At 37.9% G+C, this 27,418-nt stretch overlaps 1 protein-coding gene across 5 annotated transcripts in view; it reads right to left on the reverse strand.

Annotated features, from left to right (window-relative positions):
- LOC125761356 (toll-like receptor 6) overlaps positions 1 to 27,418 on the reverse strand; it is a 161,170-nt gene that overhangs the window by 97,276 nt on the left and 36,476 nt on the right. For 4 of the 5 annotated variants that reach the window (XM_049422406.1, XM_049422404.1, XM_049422407.1 and 1 more), the window contains one exon: positions 4,288 to 4,309. The exons of the other annotated variant lie outside the window; for it this stretch is intronic. The gene's annotated coding sequence lies outside the window, so the exon portion shown is untranslated. The remainder of the gene's footprint in view (positions 1 to 4,287; positions 4,310 to 27,418) is intronic. 5 annotated transcript variants of the gene reach the window in all.

The raw sequence follows: 27,418 nt of genomic DNA on the forward strand, positions 1-27,418 counted from the left end.
TTTCCACAATAACAGAAGCATTACAATGAACTCCAAAGATTCCGTTTTTCCTCAAAGCCTTCCATTAATCCAAGCCATTCCACACGTCAGCAGGAGAATAAATTTATAAACTGTATGACCAGCAGAACATTTGCAGCTACCGTTGATGCACTTTGCTCAGCGCATTATGCGATACGGTCCCAATGGGTGTAGAGAAAGTACATACGACAAGTCAGTGATAATACCCATGCTCAGTCAACACCGGCCCTAAACATCGTGTGCATCGATGCAAAACCTGACCGGTCAAGAGGACAAAAATGCAAATAACTCACCACAGACTGTCGAATAAACGTATCTAGCGACGCAGCGAACGGTTCCCGTTACGAACCGTGGTGAGCTGCACGTATGTTGAAGGAATCGGAGGAACAGTGGAAAATATTGTCGGCAAGAATCTCCCTGAAGAACGTACCGTGTACGTGTTCGATGACTGCATTAGGGAGACGGTACCACTTTGCTTACAGAAGCAACATACAATGCAGCATCTTTTTCCTCTTCTCGATCGGTTCACATTGTACGAAGTATCTCTATCCTTGAGACTTTCAACCTCAACCAAGGCAAAGGCATATAAATATCAGCTGCAGCCTTCTTTTCTCCCGTGTCACCAAAGTGGGAACGGTTGTATGCTTTGAATAAGTCCAAAACATTCCTGCACACTTACACGTTTCGGATGTACGTGGGTCAGCATAAATGCACGCAAAGCACATCTATTAGATGCGTTCCAATTCATTATCGGCACGATTCGAGGGTTGGGATCTTTTTTGGTGGGTTTATTGAGAATGTATTTAATGGGTTTAAAAATAGCTTTGGAGTAGGAAAATTTTCAAATTTCCATGAAAAATAATGAATTCTATTCTATCTATTTTTTTAAATTTTAACATTAATACTTTTGTATGGCGGCTTATATTATTTGCCTCTTGTTTGCCTGTTATATAAAAATGCCATAACATTAGTGACCAATAATAAATTCCTCATAATAAATAAAACCAATAATAAATTATATTTTCATATAATGATGCAAAACGAGCATGTTCCTTTTTTTCTTTCGCTCAGATTTAATTTTTATTAAACTAATCAATGAAAATTAGAATAAATGATTACATATAGATCATTTTATAGTTTGTCAAATAAAATTCATTTAATTGTTTGATTAACAATAAAATTTTAAATAACAACAAAAAACCATTTTTAAAGATGACTAAAACATTTCAATAACTTTTTGGTAACCTTTTCCAAAATGATAAATTAGTTTAATATTTGTTAGACACTTGTTTGATAACAATTCCAAAGAAATTGATGGTACTAAGGCTTTGCGCACGAATAATAATTGAACCGTATCAAACCGAAATCAGCTAAATATCTGCAACAACTGTTGGTTAAGAATCGGCCCGAGGCATAATAGAAAGCCTCAAAGTGAACATCAGTAAATTGGTTAGGTTCGAGTTAGATCAAACGTCAGCTGTCAGTGTGGTTATCAATCCAGTAAAGATCCATTCTAGTTCTAATCGTGCACGTCGAGCAATGACATGGACAGCTTGTGTAGATAATGAATCGAAAATGCTGGAGTATTTGTTCTGGTGCTGGAGGAAGCTTTACTTTGGTTGAATGGGGCAACGACTGTTGTTGGACAGTGTCCACAGCCTAGGTCAACAAGCAACACAACCGTTCCGTTTAACCGTAGTATAGTAACGCAATTGTAAATGGATTATTGAACTTAGTTTACTAAACTATATTATGTTTTGATGCTCCAATTAAAACACATAAAAGTTTATTTTCCTACTATGTACAACTACTGTGATATTCTTCATTTTTTTAAAATTATAATCTAACTCAAATATGAATCTAAAAACAATCCAGAAACATGAAAAGTTCCTGTAATGTTTGCAAGCAATTTGTGAAGAAATCAACATTTTCATTTGTCCTAGGATAATACTATCCCAAAAAACTCCCCAAAAACAACAGGCACGTACGATCACGTTACACAAATGCTGCATTCCGTTTCGGAATTCGTTGCGGGGGTTTTCACATTGCTGCGGATTTGGCAAAGTCAATAGTCGAGGTGGTTTCAGGTGCATGTATACACTGCAATGACTAAACACGATACGGATGTAGCAGGCTTTCAATTTGTAGAACGGCTCAGCAATTTTTCGGCACCGGAAGCAATCAAACGATCACCATCCCAATTGCAGCCCTCATCCTCCGATTAAAATGGGGTTGTGCGCTTACGTAAAAACATAAAAAAGGAACACAAAAGCACATCGTTTAGGTAACCTTTTTGGTTGCACTGCCGCCTGAAAGTGGGTAACAGTGTGTGAAAATCAAGTGGAAATGTAGGGAGTGTGGGAAAATTCGGTTCGAAACATGGTAAAGCCAGCGGGTGTTAATCACGGCGTGATAAAACAACAACCACATACAGACACACTTGCTCTTGTGTGTCTGCATCCTGGTTGTTTTGAAGGAAGGAAAACTCGGTTTAGTTATGTGTACGGAGCCCAGGATGCTTAACACGAAGTGTTTCTTACAACACTACTTTTATTGCGTGTGTGTGTATGAAAGAGTATGTTGTTGTAAGGAGGGAAACTGTTTTCGAGTGGAAACCATCTCCCTTCAGATGCACTTTACAGATACACTTCTGAACACGAAACACAGTATAAGATCTGCTTAATGTTACGGAACGAGCCTCTCCTCTGCAGATGAAGCAGATCCATGAAAGTGATTGGAAACCGAAGGCAGAAGTTTGTTCGAAAGATTCACCAAAAACTTCCGAACAACACACAATTGGCAGTATGCAGATGTGTCGGAGTTGTACAATGGAAATGTGCACCGGACTGTGCATATCGAAGCTTAGCCGGTTTTAATTTGTAAGCATACTTTATAATTTCCACAATCCATTTTTGAACAATTCCTCAATCGAAACAATTCGAACATTTTGTGTCGGTGCAAGATTTGAAATGCAAATGTCTTACCGATGGGGGCGAATAAACAATCACATAAACAAACCCCATGCTGGTTGAAAGAGTCAACATTGTTTGAACTGCAGGACGTTTTAGGGAGTGATCTAATTGAAAATCTTGCTACAAACTACAAAATGCCTCAAAATTGACTACACTTTCTGCACACATCAAAAGGTACGGTGAAACCAAACAGAGCCGGTTTGGAGGTTTTGTTCGGCATACACAATGAACTTATTGCAAAACCATAATCAAAGGCATGGAGCAGATGATAGCTAAGCTAAGGGATAAACATTTTCTTATGCGTGTGCTAACACGAAACATACGAATGGCCGCAGTCAGTTTTGTTCTTCAAAGGCATGCCATTTTGTGTGGATTTTGAGGCCTGTTTTGTATTGACTTTCAAGCGGTTTGTGGTCGAAATGTCACCAAGTTGTCGTCAAACTATTGATACGGGTGGTTTATGCTGTAGGCCAATTCCAATTCAGAAGCACACCCGTGAGGAACGTTGTTCTGTTTCACTTCCTAGAAATTTAATCTTATTAAGGATAACATTTTGTGGTGGTAGATTTTGGAGCTTTCTCTCTCTCTTGTTGGCTTTAACGGCCTTTAAAGTCACGCCGACCATTTCTGGATTACTTATTATCCTGTTATTATTCTGGCTAGACTTATATTTACCGCGTAGCCGGATAATCAGTCCTTGCTACGGGGGACGGTCTGGATGGGATTTAATATTCGGTCCTGTCGTGTGGAACCAGCGCCGTATATCACATGCACCACCGGGCTATCCCCTTTCCGGAGCTTTATGTGAAATGAATTACAGAATGATTTTTTTTTAAATATTTGTTTGTGATCACTTTTCTATTTTTTTCTAAATAGTTATCGCAGGGAAAATGCTTTTCGAAACTATTCCTTAAGCGCATTAAAACTCTAAATTATGTTTCAAAACTTTATCCACAAACGGGTAAACACGTCGTTAGTTTACCTATCTAAAATTAATCAGCTTCTCACGCTGCTGGGTTCGATGATGGCCGTGTTTTACACGAAATGAGTTAAAAGTTCGTGGTCAAAAACTATAACTTCATCTCATTTTGAAGTGATTAGATGTTTTTTATCATACAATTTCGTTTGGTAGTTGCTGAAATCGAATTAATTTCATGTGGGATATTTAAGCGTAAATTGAAGTGTTTCCGTATGATGCAGTCGAAAAAAAAACTTTGGTTATTTTGAATCAAAATATTTCAATAATTAATAGTAATAGTGAAGTAAGCATTTTTCATGTTCAGATAAATTGTCTTACCTTTTGATTTTTAACAAACAACCTGTAAGTAAATAAAAATACAGTTTAGTGTATTATTCGTGAAGCAAAAGAAGAAAATAAATTCGTTACAATTCCACCCATCCCAGAAAGATATGGATAATCGATTAATTTTGTGATCATGATGTAAAGGACGACAAGACCGAAACAATCCCGTCGACAAGATCACTCAACATGCGCCATCGATAAAGATTACTTTCGCTTTTCCTAGCGCTTATGTTATCGTCCTGTTAACGATAATGTTCCAGCACCAATAGTCCACCCAAAAAGGTCCAAGAAAGTGGGGGGAACGCTCCCCGCGTCACCATTAACATTCCGGAAAACCGTTCCCAAAAACAAAATGGTTTTAAATTTATGTTCTCACCCATAGCACGGTACCCGCCATGGTGGATTCTGGAACTGTAAAGCGAACCCGAATGCAACAGTGCCCGCCTAAATTCATTGCTTTCATCTTTAACGCCTTCGAGCGCCGCCGGTGACGAGTGATCCGGCCCGCGGGTCGGTCTGAAGGGTGTGAAAAAAAGTGCGCCGGCCGTCACTGGCACAAGCATAAACTGTTATGTTGCGAGTGTCGGCTGTATCATGCTGATTGCACCGCGGTGCGGCATTTCGGAGGTTGGGTTGGGTTTGCATGTGGAAGGGCCAACCATCTTTGCAGTGCGACGGTACGATAACCACTTGAATAATTTCCGTATACATAATTCATAACGCTTCACGGAATACGATCGACCGTTTCCGTATTCGATTTGATGAATGCAGTTCGGTACGATTCGGAGAGACAGAGAAATAGAGATTTTTTTTACTTTTTGTAGCCTAAAATTGATTGTTTCAACGCTGTAGGGTATCTGTCTGGAATGGTCTGTTTTAATGATGCTGTTTGAAGAAGATTTTAAGGTTCAAGAAAAATACAGTGCCGGAAGCGGTTATGGGGATTGTGTGAGAAAATTAAAGTGAACATTAAAATCACTTCTTCTGAAATACTATCGAGCAAAAATGTGGAGAAATTTTCGATAGAATTCCATTACAATTTCATCTTCAAGAATCGTTATTTAGCTTTGCTTGTCACCTTTATTCAAAATATTCAAATAACATTTACTACCACATATTTAAAATCTATTACAAGTTGTTTTAAACAAACTATTTTTTCTCCTTATGAAAACGAATCTCAGCTCTTTTCATGCTGCCACAGTGATATGGTCCCCTTTTGCTCAGCATAATAAGCATAATAAGTTTATGATGATAATTGTGACAGCTCCTTCATATGCAACATAAGTTAACACTCTTCTCAACACTTCACTCTGGGAACGGTTTAGAGCTTGGGTATAAACCATCTCAATCAGGCGTGACACCATCACAACCGTCGCTACAATTTAAAAAAACAAACCATGGTAAATGCGATCCTCACATTGATGCTCTGCTTTGTTGAATAGATTGCTTTCACTTGATGTTGAATGCTTTCCTACAATGTGTGTTCTTTAAAGCAATGAAGATCACTAGGTTGCATTAAGTGCAGTTCATTCGTTGTGGAATAGTTGATGCACTCTGCCAAGCTGGTTGGATTTTTAATGATGATTTATCGATGCAGTCAAATAAAAGAAGAATATAGAGAGATTTTGACATAGTTATATCACTAACAAATAAATCAATTGTTTACTTCAAGTGTGATGAAAATATTCCGTTAAAATAGCATCTCCTTAAATAATTTCATGGCACAGCCTTCTTCAAAAACTTTGGCAAATGGTTGCAGTAGACGGTAATGCACAGTACCATTACACTAATTGGCATCCGAACCACACCGCTTTCTCTGGTACTAAAGTCGTCCAAAACCCTTCGTATCTTGAAGTTTCAGAATGTAGTCATATCATCTACCCGGCCCGAGGAATGTCGAGCCTTCTCATGGTCCAACCAAACGACCGGACGATGGATAGCTGAACCATCGGAACCACCAAATGACCAACATACTTCAATAGTTGATTGAATTGCCAGGGCCACAATTAATTCACCCGTGGCGTACGCTTGTACGCCTCTCATGCCAGTGCCAGTGCAGTGAAGTACCGCGATCGATGATGATGCCAACCGGCCTGCCCATCGATTAGGCTTCCGTTCATAATTTGTGCAATTTATTAAATGACTTCCTCGGTCGACCCCTGATAATGGTTTGCATCGTGGCATATGGAAAGTAGGGCACAAGTTTACAGAATGTTCCACGATGGAAGTTCCGTTCTCGTGGTTGATGAATGCCGGAACCAATGCCAGTGTGGGCAAGAAGTGTGTGGAAATGCTTCCAACACATACCTTTCCTAGGGAGGTAAGTTGGAACCAATCGACACCTTCCTACACCAACAGGGACCATCATGATGGAATACCGAACCGGTACAATACCTTTGGCAGTTTGACAATTTCGTACGAACGAGTTACACGTTCGATTGTGCCTGGGTAGTCAGCAAATTTTATAATAAACTCCCCCTACGGTGGTACCTACTATCTTTGATGCACCATATTGCATCGGGTGGATTATGCACACGGATCGTGATACACCATTGAACGATGGACGATCGGTGCAGGAATGCATCATTGCATTATACAACGTACGCTTATGGCCACCTTTGTGGCACTTTGATAGTGAAGGTCTTAAAGTATTTTATTGCATTATGGGTGTAAGTGTGCGTGAGCAATAATAAAAATATTTATACGATTTAAGCGCTTTATCTCATTTTTATCATTAATGTTGATTGTGACTGGGTATAAGTATACTGCATAAATTTATTTATTTGATTAATTTTGTATGTTCAAGTTGATCATTTTTTATAGAAAAAATAGATTTTTACTGTTAATATTTCATTTATTTATTTCTTTTAGAAAGAATTGCTCACATATTTTTATTATCAGGGAAACGTTAAAGTAATAACTACTTTAACGTATTAAGTAAGTAAGAAAAATAATTTAAAAAAACACAAATATTATATTTTGAATATGTACATTTAAAGGTTCTATTTATCTATTCTAAAATCTTACATTAACCCAACACAATCTTTTCATTAGTTACATAGTTTAGCTCGACATTTGAGTGAGATGTTTAGCCTTTTCTGTATACGTTTTTACTTTAACCAAACAAACTGAAACATTTCTTGCGCTGGAAAAAAGTTTTCCTGTGGAAAATGTACATGCAAATACGTGTTTGCATTTTGCCTTTTGACTATTTACAGCATTTTGGTGGTTTCCCATCCCCTTTTTGTTGTTGTTACGAAGCATAAAGAGCGAAGGCAACCAACACAGCCAGTGGTAGAACTGTATTCGTCGAAGGTTTTTCCGGGAACTAGAAAACGGAACGCTTATTTACTTTTTTTTTTAATCTGATGTTTTTTCGTTTATTTGATAAAGCCTTCCATTTTAACAAGATTTAACTTTTTAGTGAATTGATGTGGTTATTCCTTTTAATCTTTTAAAAATACTCATTCAATAAGCTAGAAAAATGTATTTTTTTGCAATATTTAAATCAAAACTAAATCAAACAAACAGAGTTATTTGTGTGACGTTGTAAAACACTAATTATACCGGTCTAATTTAAAAAAAGCTATTTAAACAAATATGACTCTAAATAAACTTTTGCGTTGATAATAATGCACATGCAGTGGAACTTTTGTATCATGCGATTAATTATATGCATTTGATGCTACCTGCCAGAAAAGCATCTACCGGAAACGATACCCGCAGTTTATGTGGGAATAAAACACGAGTTTTGGGAAAGGTATAGAATAATTTACTTGGACGCTTTAATTTTCGTGGCAAAATTTGTCAGAGCGGTAGTAAAAGTGCCAAACGCTAATGATTGCCACGAAAGTTCGACATGTTGCTAGGGACTATAATAGTAATACTGTATTTGCATGGTAACGAGCCAAGTTTAATGGAAATGTTCCAAAACAATCCTAGTTACGGGGTTGGAAAACCTTTTAGAATGTGAGAGCTTTACACCCCTGTGGAGGGAAATTCATTCCAACTCCTAAAAGAGTACTGCGAACCTAATGCATTGTAGAGTACATGGAATATTAAATATCTCTTCATAGAATAACATAAGGGTGTATTAATTTGTGTTGATGTACGGTACAACCATGAAGAGAACATTTTTTAAACAAACATTTTTTTGAGTTTCAATTTGCACAATTTGTAAACGAAAACCTTTACACAATAGCATTCATCGAACGGGTATCGCTCGATGTATAATTTGTACATTCGCTATCTAACCACAAACCATTATCGGTAGTTTTAAAAATGATTGATGGTTACACCCTTATCACAATGGAATGATTTGTGAATGCAATAGCAGTAGATTGCATTCTTCTTTTTTTATTTGCCTTCATTTTCTATTTTAAAACTATAATTGGAGTGTCCTTACCACTTCACAAATGTGGTGATATTTTTTTTAATGTTTGTTACTGCCCTGTCCCTGAAGTGATTGTTACGAGCATTATAATCGAAAATGGAAATTGATTTCATAAAATTGTGTTCCGTGGCGCATAGCGATATCAATACTGGTGCATGGAAGAATGATTTAAGAGCTGTCATGTGATGTGGTCACTATCGATGAGGACCATCATGTTTGTGGACGACCTTTTTTTGTGTGAGATTTACAGTTAATAGGGAACAATAAATTTTAATTATACTTTATCCTCCTCGTGCAACTGTGTTTTTTATTTATTTATTTTGTTTTAGGTTGAACACATTTTTACACTTTATATAATCTTAATCAACTTTATGATTACAAATTTTCAATGACGTTCTTTCAGTATAAATTTAATTTTTTTTAAAGTAATTGTTCGTTGTTAATAACGCTTCATAGTAAGCCACAAATAGAAGGCACGACCTTAGAGGTCGTTAGGCCAAGAAGAGAAAAAGAGCTGGAAGTCTTTGGAGAAGGATTAAAACTGTTCCGGTGTGCTAAGCTCTGAACCTTAACATTTATTGCTATTTTTATTTATTTAAATTTCGTCTTTAAAAGTATTCTTCTAAAGCATTGGTGCAAAAAATACATGAAAATTCTAGGAAATATAAAAAAAAACTATCCAATCGGTGTATCTCGTTACGTGAAGGAAATGCAGCACGAAAGGTTCAATCCATCAATCGAAATAAAACGTAACAACACAAAAAAGTATCTGAACCAAGGTACCGCATCTAGGCTGGGAGGTATTCAATAACAAGTATATTACAACCAGCCTGATAGACTGTAGCCTCGGGCTCATTGCAAGTTTTCACGAACGTAACAAATATTGTGATGTTGCAACTGCCTTCGTATGCGGTTCTGACAGTGAGCCGTGAATGATTGGCTGCTATTGTGAAACAGATGAATACAGTTTCCTTCCTTGCCGTGCATCATCGTTATCAGATGCTTCATGCGATTTTATATCAAGGATTTTGACGAAGGATTTTATATTAAACCAATGATTACGGAGAAAACGTTGAACTATGGATTAAATTAGCTATGGATGCAACCATTGATTAAATGGCACCTTACCGGATAAATAATGTTTCCACTGCACTGATGTGTATCATGATCATGATCGTGTTTAGCTCACAATTCATCATAATTACTAGCCTACTTTGCTGCACAGTGTCACATTAGTTGGGCTTTTGGGTCCGGTTCAGAGTCAATTGATTTGTTGATGAAGCTAGTCTTAGCTAGTAGTTAATCATCCACATAGATGTGCACTGGTGCGATAGGCAAGCTCTGTCTTTATTTTGAGCCGAGGTTTTGTACAGCTACGTTTTGGAGTTCTTGTATATTATATTATGTAAGGCTTTCTATACTTAAAATAAATAAAATATTTGTTTGACTTTAGCACTAAGCTGGATCGTTGTACTAACTCGAACTGTTTAACTAATCAACCTAAGGACTGCTTTAAGAAATCATTCCCAAATAGTGTTTTATGCAAAGACTTATTGTTTGATTTAATGTCGAAGATAAAACATTAAATTATCTCCCCAGCAGCTGAAAACGTTTATCCTAAACTCACGATTACCATAAGAAAGCGCCAAACGTTCCAAACATAATCATCCATTTTGTTTGTTTGACTCCTTGCCCTGCTGTGACTTACAGTGGAAATAATGTCCAAAGGGGCACTTAAGCGTACGATGGATACCGTTTACCTGCCAGCATTTTTTGGTTGATGCAATCGTATTCGTTTTACATTTTGAATATTCACCGCCGCGCTTGGTGGAATAAAGTTTGAACGTGCACATGGGACATTTATGTGTTTTGCTGGTGCTGTGGTGCTTTTAAATTTCACTAAATTTCTTATGTCATAGTCACTTTAAAAACGAGAAAATTGAGAGAAATTCACAAAATATTATTGTTTTTTTTTTTTTAAATTCGTTGTAGATCATTTCTGCCCAGTTGGCATGGTGTTTATTTAAAAATGTCTACGCTTAATTATTTATTGATATTTCAAATAAGTTTAAACATTATTCAACCCTATCATGATAACCTGACTCATAAATGGTATACGCAATGCTATCGGACTGTTATTAGCAGTTACATTTGATGAAAACTCATTCAACCGAACATACCGTAGCAACGATGTAATTTGGTGTACCTTACAATACGATTCTAGAGTCAAGCTATTCGATTTTCCCATTTTCATCCCCAGCCCCGGCGGGATGGTGGTCCTTGAGAATGGAACAGATCAGTAAAACTCATACCGTTACAGAAAATCGAGTTTCGGTCAACTGTCGAACAGTTGGTTCATGAATAGGAAAAACATTCCTCCACATCTCGCGTACCATTCGCCAGGGAGTTTGATTTGGTTTTCGGTCAACCCGATTGGCAACGATTGCCAAATGATCGAAATCAGTGCAAATGGAACTGGTTAGAGTGATGGTGTCGAAGGTCTCTGTTTCAACCAACCGGGCAGTGGTTGAACAACGACCGAACCAATGAATGGCAAGTTGATTTATGAAATTCTGAAGCAACCACCATTTTACACTAGAATGTTTGTACATTTTAATTTCAAAGCAGGAAGAAACAATTTTAGTTTGAAAAACATAAATTCAAAAATTTCATTGCATTAATTTAAGTAGAAAGTTGGTTATACTCCGAACAAATATTTCAAAAGTTTTGCTTGTTTGCTTGCACCACCGAAGAAATGGCACCAATTCGATTTCGTGCTTCAAAAATCCAAACAGGACGACTACAGGAAATTCCCTCCGTTCCCGGGGCACGACAACAGAACTGTCCAGTTTGTTGGTCCAGCTGTCGATCGGTTTTTCCTTTAGTTCGACAGCCAGCAAGAACCAATGGACCGATGGGTTCGATACGAACATTCAGGTTCGCTTCGGTGCCCTTTTGCAAATTCAACACCTCCGGTGAAAAGTGACCAACGGTCTGTTCCTGAGTCTGAGTCCACCTGTACACGGAACACGCTCCTTTGGGCTACTGATGACTTTTGCACCGAGTCGACCGATACGACGAGTAGCTCATACATTATTCTACGCTTCGGGATGGGAAATGGTGTACTTGTTTGCTCCCCAAAAAACCGATCCAACCCTGCCGCTGACCCTGAAAGGACAGGGGAGTTGTTCTGTTTTTTTCATTCGAGTCCGATCAGTTTCCAAGAGCATGGAAGGTTTTCACGTTCGGTCACACACCATTTGCTAGCGTCAAGGGAACGGGGCAGATCAGCCGGAACGCCAAACGGCGTAACTCAATCGAGAAACACCACTGCACAAGGTATCATGTGTCCGCAAAACGACATGTGAAGTGTTTAAACATTTACCATGCAAAATGGAAACGAAGACGAAAGAAAAACAAAATACTTTTCCAAGTAGAAAAAAGTTTTCTTTTGCTCTGTGAAGTGAAATGGACTGGTGCTAATAGTTCTGATGGCGGGAAAATAACTACTTGCAATTGGCATGTATGCATTTGTTCCTTGATATTGAAGATGTAGAGGCAAATAATTTTATTTTATTTCTTTATGTTTGCAATGCGATAATTTATTTGAAAATTTTGAGTTAAAAGTTGAATAGATTTTCAAAAGAGTTTTATCTCTTTAGTGCAATGATCTTGTTTGTTTCAAATCTTTGTTCATTTGTCTTGTTTAGTGTTATGCCTAATGAATCTTATGGAATGAGTCATTTATGTAAATCTTTAGTTATTATTCATTAAAATCATAAATCGACTTCAAAATGGTTGATGAATCTTCAGAGATTCATGAATCTTCAAAGAATCATAAATGTTAACAGAATCATGAATTCTTGAGAATATTTGAATCCTTAAAGATTCATTCATAGGTACGGGAACGGATCTCTATACGGATGCTAGCCGCCGAGATTTGATGTTGGCCCAAACTAGGCGCCAGTTTATGTTTGGGAATTCCTGCTCTGTTTTCGTTTTAGGAAGTCTCTCAACTAGTAGCAAGCTCAACTAGCGATAATGTAAGGGATTGTGTCCGGAATGTAAGCTAGTTGCATAAAAACCTTTCTGAGACATGGTTATGTCGATGATATAGTTTCCAACGCACGACATATGTATGTTGGCCTTCGACAGGTAGACACTCTTTTTCAGCGATATACCGAATTAGTAGCATAGCCAGAATATGCAGTTTTAGTCCTCCACGGTTCCTAGCCGGTGAGTAAGGCTAGGTGGTTCAGGGGCACACGTATGCCTTCGGATCTTTGAAACAGGAATTAACCAAAAGTGAGCGACATCTTGGCTATGTCTATGGCTCTAGTACCACCTGCAGAAGCCACATACCATAGCTTGGAAAGGAGAAAACCATCTTCTGGATGAGGTTTAGATCTCACATGCGATGAAGACCAGACCAGACGTTAGAGTTGGTTGATAACAATGTCCCAGTTGTATTCTATTTCTGTACTATTCTTCTAGTGTTGAGCGTTTTTTCTTGGATAAATAATAATAATTTTAGAAGCGGATCAGTCAAAACAGTCGGCCCAGTACTTCTAGCGTGTAATTGCTGCTATTTAAAAAAGGGGAAAAAACTTAAATCCTGTACTTCCAATGAATTTATCTGCGAAATAATTAGAATGCCGAACATTGTGCTTATCGAACATTTTACAATTCCACAAAACACGATTATTGGTGCTACAGGCCGAAAAAAAAGTTATCTACTTTTATTATTTAACGACCCTTCGTACGTTTAAATCCCACGGCCAGGTAACATGGTCAAGTTTCTCGATCTACAACTTTGTCTACCGTGCTCATCGATTAAATATGGAACAATACACTTCACCGCACAATTGCAATGGTTTCGATTGCGATGAACAGAAAGTTAGTTCTAGTTGTAGAATGAGGAACAGAAATAGGTTATAGAGCGAGTTTTTTTTTTTTTTGCTACTTCTTTTACATGCACTGCCCGATAGATTACTCTTTTAATTGTGCGGAAAGCGTTTAATGTAAAGTTTTGATCCGATGCAGGAAGAACTACGCCACAAAGCTGTTTGGTTAGAAATTAGTCGATTTTGTTGGAAAAAAGAATTAAATAAAAGTGATCAACCCAGTGATAGTTTACAGTGCAAAAGGGAAAGTTTTCCACTCGTTTCTAGGACATGAAATTGGAAAAGCAATCAGGTTGTATAGAAATGCAACCAAAATCAAATATCAAACCCGAAAACTGATTCTCTCCGGATGCAATGTTTGTCTCGTGCCATCTCAGATGGTGGTAGAATTATTCCATTTTTCACGTACTTCTCAGGCCCAGGATGTTACACACACTGCGGTTTTAAGGGTAGATAAGCATAACCAATCAAATCGGGATAAAAGAGCAAGTCGAGAAAAAGGTGTGAACAGTGAGAGAAAAAAAAAACATTATCAAACCATTTCCCGAGCATGTTCAATGCGACCGTGGGTGGTTTGGTTTAGTTTGCAGAAAAATGTTCTCACTTTTTCTTTAAAGAAAAGTTGCTCGTTTTTGCTTGCGACTTTTGCTGTGTAAACATAAAAACAAACAGCCAGAACTAGCCAAATCGAGCAGGAACATTGTGTGAAAGTTTAATCAAACGAAGCAGAATGCTGCAAATTAGAGTTTCCATGTTGTTGAGCTTTAGGTGTGTGGTCTCGTCTTGTCTTTTTCCTGGGTTTTTTGTGTTCCGTGTGAATGTTGTCACCCGTGTTATATTAGGTTTTTTTCCTCCTGAACCGAACCCAGGAAAGTACATACCATCGTGTCCCATTCCGGTGTGAGCAACCGATGTGCTGCTCTTTTGTTCTGCAAAGTCAGCTGAAACGAATGGAATGAATTAGCCATCGGTTGACCAGGACGCTTGCTAGTCGCACCACGTGCAGTTCGTTATCTGTTCGGTACGCTGTAAATGGAGCCTTACAACGACGAAAAATGCAACCAACCGGACCCGGTGGGTCGAGTAATTACAAACGCCATCGGATGAACGTTCCAGTGCGGACGTGGAAAAAAGCGTTCTTTTTCTTACGGTTGTGCAAGTTTTCGGACAATGTGCAAAAAAAAAACCCTTTGCTTTTCTTTGCTAGCCTACACGGTGTGTAGTAACGGTGCTCGTGTGATAGTTTAACCGACGTCGAAATGAAGTAATTAAAAATGAAGAACGGTGCTTGCCGAGTGCTTTTTGACGTTATCCTAGATCCGCCAAAGTGACAGAAGAATGGAAATGTTATATTGAAAAGACATAACATGGGTTAGTTTTCATCATGAAAGCTTGTTCATTACATTATTATTGAGTTCGTCTGTTTTTTACATAAATTAAAGAGATGAAAGCACACACAGGCGAGTATTGAGAAGTTGAGGACGAAGAAATTATGCTCGGTTGATGTATTTTTAAAACTATCTATGGAGTAAAGTTTTTATTTCGACCAAATTTTGTACGACCGAACATGCAAGTCGATCCTTAATCTAGTTTAACGCGTTTTCAATTTAACGACAAGTTTGTTTTTATTCTTTTGCTACAGGATTTATTTTAGAATTTGAGGGATATAATATTGATTTTTGGTTATGCTTGTGAAAAATTGTATTTTTATGGTTTATTTATTTTTTGTAAGAGATGCAGAATTAAAATGCAAAATGTCCTAAAACAAATAAAAAACATGTAAATTAGTTGCCCTATATCAATGATGCAATAAAAAAATACGGAATAAAAGGATTCTTGGGTATATTTGAAATTTTTTTACTTCAATTTGGTTTTTTTTAATTTTTATAAATTTAATAAACTTGTTTTGTCAGTCCTCGAAAGAGAACATTGTTTTGTATGAATTTTCACTTAATATTTACTGTCTATCTGTGTACCAACACAGTAACAGCTAAAATTTCAGAAACATGTTTTAAAGAAAAAAATCACGTAACGTAACAGCTAAAATTTCAGAAACATGTTTTAAAGAAAAAAATCAAAAAACCAACGCATTCCTGAAAAACCAAAGCTTTCAAGCAACAAAAGAATACGAACATCAAAAATTGTGACACGTTAATGGTTTTTTTTTGTTTAAAATTTAGCTGAAATAAATGTGGCCATTCTTAGTATGCAAAGTAGAGATGGAAAACAAAACTGGCAAACAAACAAACAAAAAAACTCACTGCTCCTGTCATGGCACCAAATTAGCTTTTCCGAATGGAGATAAAGAGTTTCGGAGCGGATGTTGTGGATGCAGTCGTGTTGCAGTACACGTACTGCAGTGATGCTGTTTTTCTTTCCATTCTTCGTACAAGCAGTTTTATATGTGACTTTTTTCAAGTGCAAATTGAGTTGGCATTTGGTTGTTTTATTTTTTTGGATGGAATGAATTTCATTTTTGGCATTTCATTCACCTTTCATTCAACAATTGAAGCTTTTCTCCTGCAACCGTTCGTCCCGATTTGCGTTTCAATTACATTAACTGGGTCACTGGCTTAGTCAGGGAAAGGATTTAAATACAGAGTTGGAATGGTTTTTTTTCTCAATTCTTGCAAACAACTCAATTTTTGGTGGCCTAGTTTTTTATCTGTTTCAATTGCATACCATAAGTTCCATATCGGTTAAATTGTTCTCCTTTTTTTAAAGCCTTCATCATGCGACGTAAACTATGAGAAAAATGTCAAACAAATGAGCATGAATTGAATTTCTTCCAACCGAGGTACGTTCATTTTAATAACGTGTAATAAATCTTTCCCTCTCTTTTTTGTCACCGATAATACACAGCAAGCTTTCATGCGACTAATTGAAGCTCAATTAACTGTTGTCGTTTCACTTTCACGAAACCTGGCGCAAATAGGACAAGGTATGATGGGGTGTAATTTATGAGCAGCGAAAAAGAGCAATAATGCTGGATAAATGTTTGCTCGGGAATGGGAAAAAAATACTTAACCATCGGTAGCCTGGCTGTAAGCATCCGGTGACCAAAAGTGCAGAAAATGTGATAAAAATGCACGTGAAAAAGCGTCCTTTCAGGTGAAAATTACCATCTGTATCAGCCGGTGGTCCATACCAGGCCCAGAATTTAAAATATTTGGAATGGAATGACTCCGAAAAGTTGCAAAGTTGAATCATTTGAGTAATTTATTTTTGTTTTTAAATTTAAATAATTATTTCCTCAAACCTAAGTTACATTACATTCTCTATTAAACTTAAAGGCAACGTCATCATTAAGAGAAATCTAAAACAAAGAATTATATTTTATAATTACTTTTTCATGACGAATATCCAAGAGTGACTTATTTATTATGTAAAAAAAAGTTAATTGAATAAAAAATAATTCTGGAGCATTAAATTACCAGCAACAACATTTAAAAATAAAACAGTGCTAACGCACCTCATGTTTAGACCCATCCTGATGTTGGTGGTAATAGGAAAAATTTAAAACATATTTTCGTACCAATTCCAATAAATGTGGAATTTTCTCATTTGGAACAGTTACAAACGAAAAATAATAAAAACATTTTAGCTAATTAAAATCTCTTCATCGTATTCCAACTCATTAAATACGATAGTTTACATTAATTAATGTCAAATTGCATTTTGGTTTTACAAACAAACAGTAGCTATTTTGCTATCATTTACCCACTCCAAACTAAATTCCTCCTTTAGGATTGGCATTAAATAAGGTTTGGCTGTTTGGCATGTTTTGTCCGTTCGTGAAACGTGTACTTTGCCCATAAACTCACAATAAAATCGATTTACCCCATCGAAAGGTTTCCGTTTATTTGCCAACAGCGCTAAACAGCGATCCGTATTTGCCGTAAATTTAGTAGTTGCGCTTTTATGAGCCCACGAGACCCATCCTGATGATGGTGGTAATAGGAAAAATATTTACACATTAGTGTGTCCGTCTGTCCATCCCCCCGAAAAAAAACAGGATGTTTTTTATGCGTTTCGATATAAAGAGTAGAAGAAAAAGAAAACCACAGGCGGGTCGCTAGTTTGGAAAACCGCTTCCATTGACCTCGTACGTATTGCTGTGTAGGAAGATAACTTTCTGCCCCATTTAAGCTTCCTGCACGGAAGATAGTGAGTCAGCGTAAGGCTTTGGCACCGAAAACGCTGTCACCTATGCGCTGGTGTGACGTTTAGCAGAAACGAGAATGGACGCCATTTAGTGTGGTTTTGCTTTTGCTATGGTGGATCATAAAATTGACCACCGTATCTTCTGCAGTGCTGCAGTGTCTTCAAACACCCGTCCGTGCCTTTCGCTCACCCTTTCTTCCGGTACGTGATTATTGCTTTCAGTACTATATCGTTCCTGTGTTTTGGAAGCAATATAAAATGTTCCGTGGAAAACGGGTTCGAAATCTGATTTCTTACAGAACAAGAAATAAAATTCGACCATCTTAGTCGTGTCGTAAAATAAAAGATTTACTATTTTTCTATCGTCACAATGTTGGGTCAAACTTCTTTTCAAACAGTTGTGATGTTTTATTTTTCAATATAAAAAAATCCTTTATCTATCTTTAAATAAAGATTATATATCAATAAATCATTCAAAAATTTTTTTTATTAGTGAAACAATTAAAAACTTATTCCAAACTAATATTGAAACTAAATAGAAAATTAACATGAGAAAAAATTTGATAACTTAAAATAAAATGCAATTTCCAAAAAACCTTACCTACTACATAATTACGAATGCAAATCATCTTTCACTCCTTCTTGCTACTCATCAAAATGCGACGAAATGGTTCGACATCGTATTCAAACAATCAAACAAACCACACAAACAACTAAAATCCCGACCGGTGGTCGATGAACGAATTCGTAAAATCACACCATCTCGGTGTCGTCTCGCGGACATGCAACGATGCCAATCATCGACACAGTTCAAACGAAAAGCAAAACGAAAAACAAAAAAAAACACCTCTATTTGTTGTCCCTAAAGAAGTCTTCCCAATCGAACGACCAAGCAAAGGGCGTAAAAGAATTGCGCGCGTAATCAGAAAAAAAGCCCGGCAGCTTAAGAAAACATTCGCCCACGGGTGGGCCACTCCGCAACGACAGCGCGCGATCAAATGTTTACACGTCGCGGGTGCATAAATCCGCACGCATCGCACTGTCTGCCATTGTGTGCAATCGAGCTGCATCGATAAGGCGACAGGAACGTAGCCTGGAACGTGCCCGTGACTGATGTCGGTTAGCTTTAGGGGAAACCGGCATTGGAACTGTTAACGTTTGCACTTTCTGGGTTTTGGCTCACAAATCGGGTTGGAGCTAGAGGGACAATGTTTATGCAGCTCGGCGATTTTGTGCAAACAGAGAACGTCTGAGCTTTCTTGCGTTGTTTTTGGCCATGGAATCGTGTTCTTGGTGCGATCCTGTCAATTGGAGAGTGAGTTTGTCACTAGCTGCTTTATATTCAAGGGGTAATATCGTGTAGTTTGAAAATATTATTTTAAGAAACACAACAACTATACATAAAGAATAGGAATATTGAAAAAAGTGCCAAATCAACTCAAAAATTGTGGATCTGTTGATCAGTTAACCACATACCTACGTGCAATCGACTCAGGTTTATTGGTTATTTTTTTAAATTTTAATTTATTTAGCGAATGACCTCCATTATGAATAAATCAATAAACTATTAAGAACAGGACGAAACTAGCTTTGGTAAAAACTGCTCGAAAGATTCCTTCCCATGCGGGAAGCAGTTGATGTCATTTAGGAAATATTTAAAAAAAAATCAATCCCTCTTAATCGAAATCAACACTATTTGACAAATTTTTAGATATGTTTGAACTATTAAATTTTGTGTGAAATCTCCTGAAATACCTCCGGATATGAGAATAAAAATTATTCCGCTCTGATGTTGTAAGTAATGCTGGTTACGATTACATAAGTTGACGATTGTCAGTGATCCCTCGGCCTAAAATCTCTAAACCTTTTGCTGGGTTCAGAACCTTATTATGCTTCGATTATTTTGGTCAGCCACTGGAGGAACAATGATGGACATGAATGGGTTTTTAGAAATTCAGATGCAGTTTCCTCCAATCCCCATGTTAGTCATCAGTTAATTGTGATAGAGCTGTAAAGATCGCGATTTTTTCATTACCAATCCTATTAGATCGCTTGTCTCCTTTCCCATGACTTCGATGCTCCAGCACTTAGATCCTCGCTTTGTCCCTTTGCACTTTCCCAATTCTTGCAATATGCTTGCAGAATAAGCTTAGAGCACTTTCACCCTTTAATAATTCATTTTACATGTTTGATTTTGGAACTTCGCTTCCATCCCTTTCTTTTCCTGTGGTTAAATCCATTTCTGAAAAAAAATATAACGCTTCACATGTATGGATTGCTTTTAAATTGTGTTTTTTTTTGCCGAGTTTTACCCAATAGTCCAACCAAGAGGTTAATTTTCGTTTCATCAACTAATCGAATCTGTTACTTATGTTTGATTAAATTCCGACGCTACAATTTCTGTCGATTGTTCATATCGTCCCAAAATCCGGATCACTATCCAATGGGTGGAAACGTGCAAACAGAAGTTCTTTTAATTACAATTCTTGCTAGCAACGCGGAACATGAAGTGAGTTAATTTGTGCCTGAATCCTGGTAGCCGTGGTAATTAATGTTCACGTAATTAAATTGCTCTTTTTTCCCTTAATAGCTTTAGCTATTGACTGGACTGTACAGTCCTGTCGGTAGGTATTTTCCGAATAACGATTGTTCAACACCGGTCATTGTCGTTTAGTGCCGGGGGAATGCAGGTTATACGTTTTTGTTTCCACTGGGAAATAAAAGCGTTTGTTGTGTACCGTCGGCGAAGATTCTTCTTGTGGCCACTTGGAGTGATAATTTATTGATGACTTTAGCTTCGTTCGAATGGATGGGAATGGAATGAATACTTTACGTTTTGCGAATTGACTAGGCTCGAGAAACTTTCGTAATGAATCCCAGTCCATCACTTGCTTGCCGGAAGGAGATGGTGTGGACACTATGAAGACGAAGGTAAACTTTTATGTTTACTTTACACTCAAGAAACCAACGAATATCCGGTTTTGAGAGAAATGAGGTTTGCAGGACATCCGCTTAATTATTCTATTCTGCGAGGTTTTCCAGAGGGCTAGAATTTCAACTTCTCCCTTTCGCAAATCTTCACTTTTCTCTGGAGAATGTTTGAAGAAAAATATCAACCGTCCACTTTCAAAATGAAGGACAGATCATGGCCGGCTGGAGAGGAGCGTTGGTTGAAACCGGAAAGTTTTGTTGTGAAAATTTACGATCCTGTTTACACTCTTCACCATACCGATCGGTATTCTGACTGTCCCGAAACTATCGCTAGACATTCGGGTGACCTTCACCGGGCTGGGAGCGCTTGGAATGCTTCCTGAGTAAAGTCTGGCGCTATTGGCGTCCGAGCGCACCCAAGCGAAGTAATAATTTGTAGCTGATCCAATTAATTTCGTACGCAAAGTTTTTCGCTCACTTTCAACGACTCGCTTTTGGTGGAAACAGAACGGGCAGTGCCGGGTAGAATAGCAAATTAGCGTGTTAGTAAATGACCTGCACGACGAGTGGACAACGTTCTGCAAGATGCTTAAAGTTACCCTCGGCTGTTTGCTACTAATGACTTGTCAGCAACGGTGATAAGTTGCAAAGTAAAATTAGGTGAGCAAATGTCCAGAAAGGGTTGTTAGTAAGGGGCGAGCAAAAAGTTTTGCTTTTAGTAGAAATTATTTTTCTACTGCATTTAGTGTTTACTCGACCGAAATACAGTTTCGTTGAACGACGGTACGGATTGGATGTCGTTGAGAAGCTATATTCTGACATGGTGGTGAAAGCTCATCAAAGTTGTCAACAATTAGGAAGAAAAAAAGTTCTCTTCGTAGCTAACAAGAGCTATAAAGAAAATTTATTTTATTGCAAGCTTTTAGTCTTTACTGATGGTGGAAAACTATGGTAAAAGTTTATAAACAAAAATATTTATACAAGAAATCTAGGTATGGGTTTTAAGGTTCTCAACTAGTGCATATGAAGTAACCTGTTCTTCTAAAAAGCCACAAACGGATCTTCGGTTGAAAGTTAGTACTAATTCAAATTACGAAGTGAAACAAAAAGGTGTTTTTAAAATTTATTACCTGTCTAGATAAAGAAACTAAAGTTTTGCGAATGTAAAGATGGAAAAAAGATAAGAAAATTATACTTTTCATCAAGATCATCATAAACGCACATTTTTAAAAGTAATTATTTTTTTTTTTTTTTTTTGCTCGGTTAGAACGGCCTGGCCGTATCAAGACTTATTTTACCACGTAGCAGGATAGTCAGTCCATGCTACGGGGAGACGGTCCGGATGGGATTTGAACCCGGTCCCTGCCGTGTGGACGGGCGCCGTTTTTCACATGCACCACCGGGCCGCCCCTAAAAGTAATTATTTTTCGTATGTTGTAAATAGGTCTTCATGTGTTGATAAAAGAGCAACAATGATAAGAATCAAAGGTTGAGATCGCATAAAGGATTCCTTTCATGATCAATCACCTACTACTGCTGCAATAACCTTTCAATATTTTTCAATAAAAAATTAATGCTTTGAAATAATTATTTTATTGAACTGGCAATGAATGAATGAATTTTCAACAATATGCTTCCAAATTAATCTGTAGCAGATGAATAATAGTCTCAGCGACCATATTTACTTCGCCCTCAAATGCATTCAAAGGAAGTAACTGGAATTCCGCGAACCACCGTCCCACCACCATTTTCATTCTACTGAACGTTGTCATCGGCAGGCAGGATCATCCAGCACGATAATTCATTCGGTGTAGTAATGTGAAATAAAACATAACGCGAAAATGCGAAAATAAATCATTCACAAACAAAATCCGTGCCAAAGTTTTGATGCGTCCCCGATCGTTATGCGTCGGTAGTAAAATTTAATTTACGCTTGTCACTATCAGCACTCGTCAAAAGAGAAAGAAAGAGAAAAAAAATTGTTTCGTAACCTAAAGTTTGTTCAGCGCTCTGTATAGACGGTGATTTTGTGGTTGAAATCACATCAAAGTTGTTTTTTGGGTGGGAAAAATTTACATTTTCCATCGATGTAAACGTACGCTTGTGGTACATTTTCCGTGCCGGGGGACTTGTATGGTTTGCAAACTTTCGTGACTATTCGAAGTTCACTTTCATGGAACTGGGAACTCTGGAAATTGGGGAAACGAGTCCTTTTGAATGCATTCAAAATAATTACTGCTTTCTAGCTGGCGCCAAATAAATCAATTTCGCAGCGTCATGACGGGTGAACGCTTTTCGCTAATGGCGATTCCCGGGTGTACTATTAATTAGGACGCTGGTGGCGCCATCGCCGACTGGCCCTGAAATAAATTCCCAATGTCAACATTCATCATTCCCGGGGTGGTTCCCGTTTCCGGGATGGTTTTGTGTAAATTGAAAGCATCCCACGGAGGGATGATGGGCCGAGGCGTTAAGTGAAATTATTCTATCAAGCAATTGTTTGTGGAAAGCTTCCTTCGGCTGAACATGCTTCAAGGCAACACAATTTGCGCACACCAATCGAATAGTATCCATCGAAAGTGATACAATCAAGATCTGGAGGCTTTCCGTGGTATAAATCATAAATTCGATTGCTTCCCAATCGCCAATCGCCAATCGCCAATCCCAATTTCTTATTCTGTACTCCATTTTGTTTCTTAACTCCCGCTGGAATGCTTTGCCCTTGGCGCGAGGTGCTTTTCCGTTGTGCTAGGTTTTTGTGTCTGTAATCAACGATGGTCTGCAATTGCGAGCATTCCCTTTCCCATATTGTCCCATAGGTATTGGTGGCCTGTCAACAGAAAAATAAAATAGCCCTACTATACGAATGCTTTCCGAATAGATCTGGTGGCCAACGAACACGGGTCTACCATTTTATTAACATAAACAAATTGGACCCAATAATCGAACGGACAGATGGTTGACGGTACGTTTTGTAGCAGGTCGAGGCAAATTTCAGCGCCGAGCGCTGATGGATGGGCGATATTTTGCTTCCAATTTTCTTACCATTTTCATCTAGCACCACCAAAGTTACTGTAGATCGGCCATTGAACTGAGCATGCAAATGTACGGCACGAAGCCGCAAGGACGACGTAGGATGTGTGTGTGTTGACTGTAATCAAATTTCGTCTCTTGAAGCAACTCTGAACACGCTGCCCACGTGAGTCGTATTTCTCATGGATGGATAAACGAAGAAAGAGGGTAGGTTTTGATAAGAACTTTATATCCAAATACGGTTTGCTTTGACAGTTCTGGAAGGATCAGAAGTACAAAAAAGATAATAGAAAACAATGCGGAACTGAATGGTTCGAAGAAAAACACATTATTTGATGAAAGATGGAGAGAAAAGTTACGATTTCTTTGTACCGTATGTCTTGAAGTAATGTTACGTGCAATCATACGTATATTATTTCTACTTTAACCAAACGATAACAGCACTGTATAATGTGAAGTTTTACAAGATTAGTCAATAATGTGAACAAACTTTAAACACATCACTCAAAACTTGGAAAAAACAAAACACGGGTCTAAATTATGTTATGATCTTAAAGATTTGTCAAAAAGAAATAGAGGATTCAGGAGGTTTTTTCAATTACAATAAACACGATAAAACTTAAAACTCATAAATTCCCAAAGTATATCCCTAAATATAACTTGATAGATAAGTATGACCCGCAGACGACTTAAACGCAACGAGGATAAAGGAATAAAAAATTCATCAATTTTTTGATTAAACAAAACTCCTAAATGGCTTATGAAATTGATTGGAAAAACCATATAGCTTGTTAAAATTCGAATAATAATGTAACACAAATCTGAAAAATCTTGCATTATTCACAGAAGTAATCACAAATAAATGTTCACAATTTTAATAAAGTGATACTCAATATCCAAAATTCTTGCGAAAGAATTAATTCATCCAGTAATTATAGCTCATTTATTAAATGTTCATCCATTTTCTGCCATTTCGTCTGTATACCCCTGTTCCAACGCAAAACCAAAAGATTCAATTGAATTTAACAAATGGTTTAATGTCTCGTACCAAAACCCCAGCATAGTAATCCCGTTTAGGCATGCAATTTCCTTCACTTTAACGCATAATACCCCTTAACTCATAAACCCAATAAAACACTCTCCGAAGTGTAATGGAGTCAAATATGGAAACTAACTTTCACTTGTGTGTTTTCAACAGAAACCACGCGCTCGTGCGTTTATATTTAGCTAGTGACCAAACCATTTGTACACGAGTACAATTGCACACGGTTGGTGAAACTGCAAGGATACAGCAAAACTATTCTCCTTCACTATCTTGCGCTCTTCATCTCTACCACGCAGCACGGGTTTCCTTGCAGCAAAACAACAAGTGCAACACAAAGTTATAAAGAGCTTTGTGTGGATGAGGAAGCGGTGTACATCCGTTCCCTTTTTGTCTGCCACTGCTCTTGCCAACCTTCAACAGACGAAACCATCCGTTCCACCGGCGGAAGCAATAGAGGGTGGTTATTTTGAACTGTTTATGCATTATTAACGTTTGGAAAATCGTAAACAAAAAGCCACTGGTGGTGGTGGTGGTAGCTGGCAAGGATGTGGCGGACGAGTTATGGACCCGAAACACTCGGATGCTGGAGACATTGTTCTGTAGCGCATATGCAATTGCGGTCGAGCTATTTGCGAGTGATGGTTTGTGTAGGCTGGTAGTAGCATTAGAGAAGATTTCTCTTTTGAATATGTCTTTACAATACAATTAAAATGATTTTTGTTGTTACCGTTGCATCTAGCCGTCTTTGTTATTAAGCTGCGATGCTTGTAGAAAACTTTACCCTAAATCATGGAAACAATCGGGAGGATTATAACAAAGCAAGAATGTGAGTAAAATTACCCAGTTTTGGCTATACCTTGCCAGGACACACCTTCATATGCGCATGACCTCATTCGGCACTGCACTGGCAAGAGCTGGGTTTCGTCCAGGCTTCTGTGTACTTGCTGCGGTACTATTCGCAACAATTTGTACGCTCCGCAACCCATCTAAATGATAAGTAGGTATTTGTTCTGGAAATATGCAACTAGCACATAACGAGCTCACTCCCACCAAAAGCTGGCAAGATGGTGGTGTAGTGGAAACAAATTAATGTTAAAGGAATGCGCGAGTTGGCGAATTGTGGTCGAGGCTTGTTTACGGGCCAGCTTCTGTTGTGCCGTACCGTACCGCAAGAAGTGAAGAAGTATGTGTAAGGAGTATAAAAAGCGCCGTTTATACGGCAAAATGATATTAATACGTCCTGTAAAGGAGCACTGTTTGAAAGTTGAGCATTAAAACATTATGGGACAGTTTCGTTATTCTTTAAATGAGAATTAATAATTACGAATGAAGACTATACAAGGGATCTTTCAATAACTTGGAAGCCTTTTGAGACTAATATATAGTTTGCGACTCATAATAATCTACCTTAAGTTTATCCCACCAAAAAAAAACATGATCATAAAACAATATTTTAAGTAAACAACGAATCAAAACGAAGTTAGTTGGGAGTGACCATTCTACTCAGCGACAAATAATGTATAATGAATAAAAATTTTTTGTGTTTTAAATAAACACCTTTAATAAACCACAAAAAATCACCCTTCTTTAAAACCGTCTCCTCCACAAATTATGAATGAAGATTTCAAGCCAAAAATCTTCATTGACGACGGTAGTTTAGGTGCGGTTCAGCGTTACTTACACATCTCCCAAGGGCCACCCATCAGGCTTTGTGCTAGGGGAAGTGTAATGTGTTGGAAAATTTCTCATGATAACATGAATAAATTACATGAGCGTTTTTTTTTCTTTCTCTATTATCATCCCCCATCACGATCCCTCCGAAAAAGCCTCACCAACTCCGAATACCGAAGACACTTATGAGTGAAACAGGTGCTATAGGTGTCTCTTTGTTTCCCTGCCAGTGGGAAACGCTTTTTGCGCTATCCTTTGCCATTTTGAATGCTTGATTTTCATGCTTGACTCAAGTGTCCTTAAAATGAGATGAAATGAGAAGAGCCAAAAAAAAAAAACGTATAAAGTTGAACCATCGTGTACAATCTGCGAAAAAGTGAATTAGATGAAGGTCAGGTAAATGAGAGCGAATGATAGAATAATTCAATTCAATTTTTGTCGCTGCCTGTAGAAAAAAATCCCAACCTTGTTACATAAAGAAAAAAGATAGACGCCGAGACGGGGGGCTGGTTGGTTGGTGAACCAACTAATCATAAAAAAAAATCTGTCCAAAGAAAGCAAAACTGTCATTCGGGACAGGATAAAACGGGATATCCTTTCGGAAAAAGGTTAGCAAATGTTTCTTCGCATCCACATTTTCATGGAGCGTTCTTGTGCTGCGGAACGAGTTAACCTTTTTTTTCGCTCCTTTTTTTTAAGTCATCCGTTTGCATGGGACAACCGTGCACGTGGCTTGCGGCTGGATTTGTAACTCCCAAGCGTACATCCTTCCATTTTATCTAGTCTCGAAGCAGAGTGAGTGAGCGAATAATGTCGCTCGTGGCAAGAACGTAGAAAGTGTTGTAAGTGGATCTCCCTCGAACGGAAAGAGATCGTCCTGCGGGGGGGTGTGTTGAAGCAGAAGCGGGTGATAAAAACACATGGGGCGGGAATTCGCGTGTTTTACCCTGTCGCTGGGTATGGATCGCCCAGGTCATGGATCAA

This window comes from Anopheles funestus, chromosome 2RL (genome assembly GCF_943734845.2).
Source record: "Anopheles funestus chromosome 2RL, idAnoFuneDA-416_04, whole genome shotgun sequence".
NCBI lineage: Eukaryota > Metazoa > Arthropoda > Insecta > Diptera > Culicidae > Anopheles > Anopheles funestus.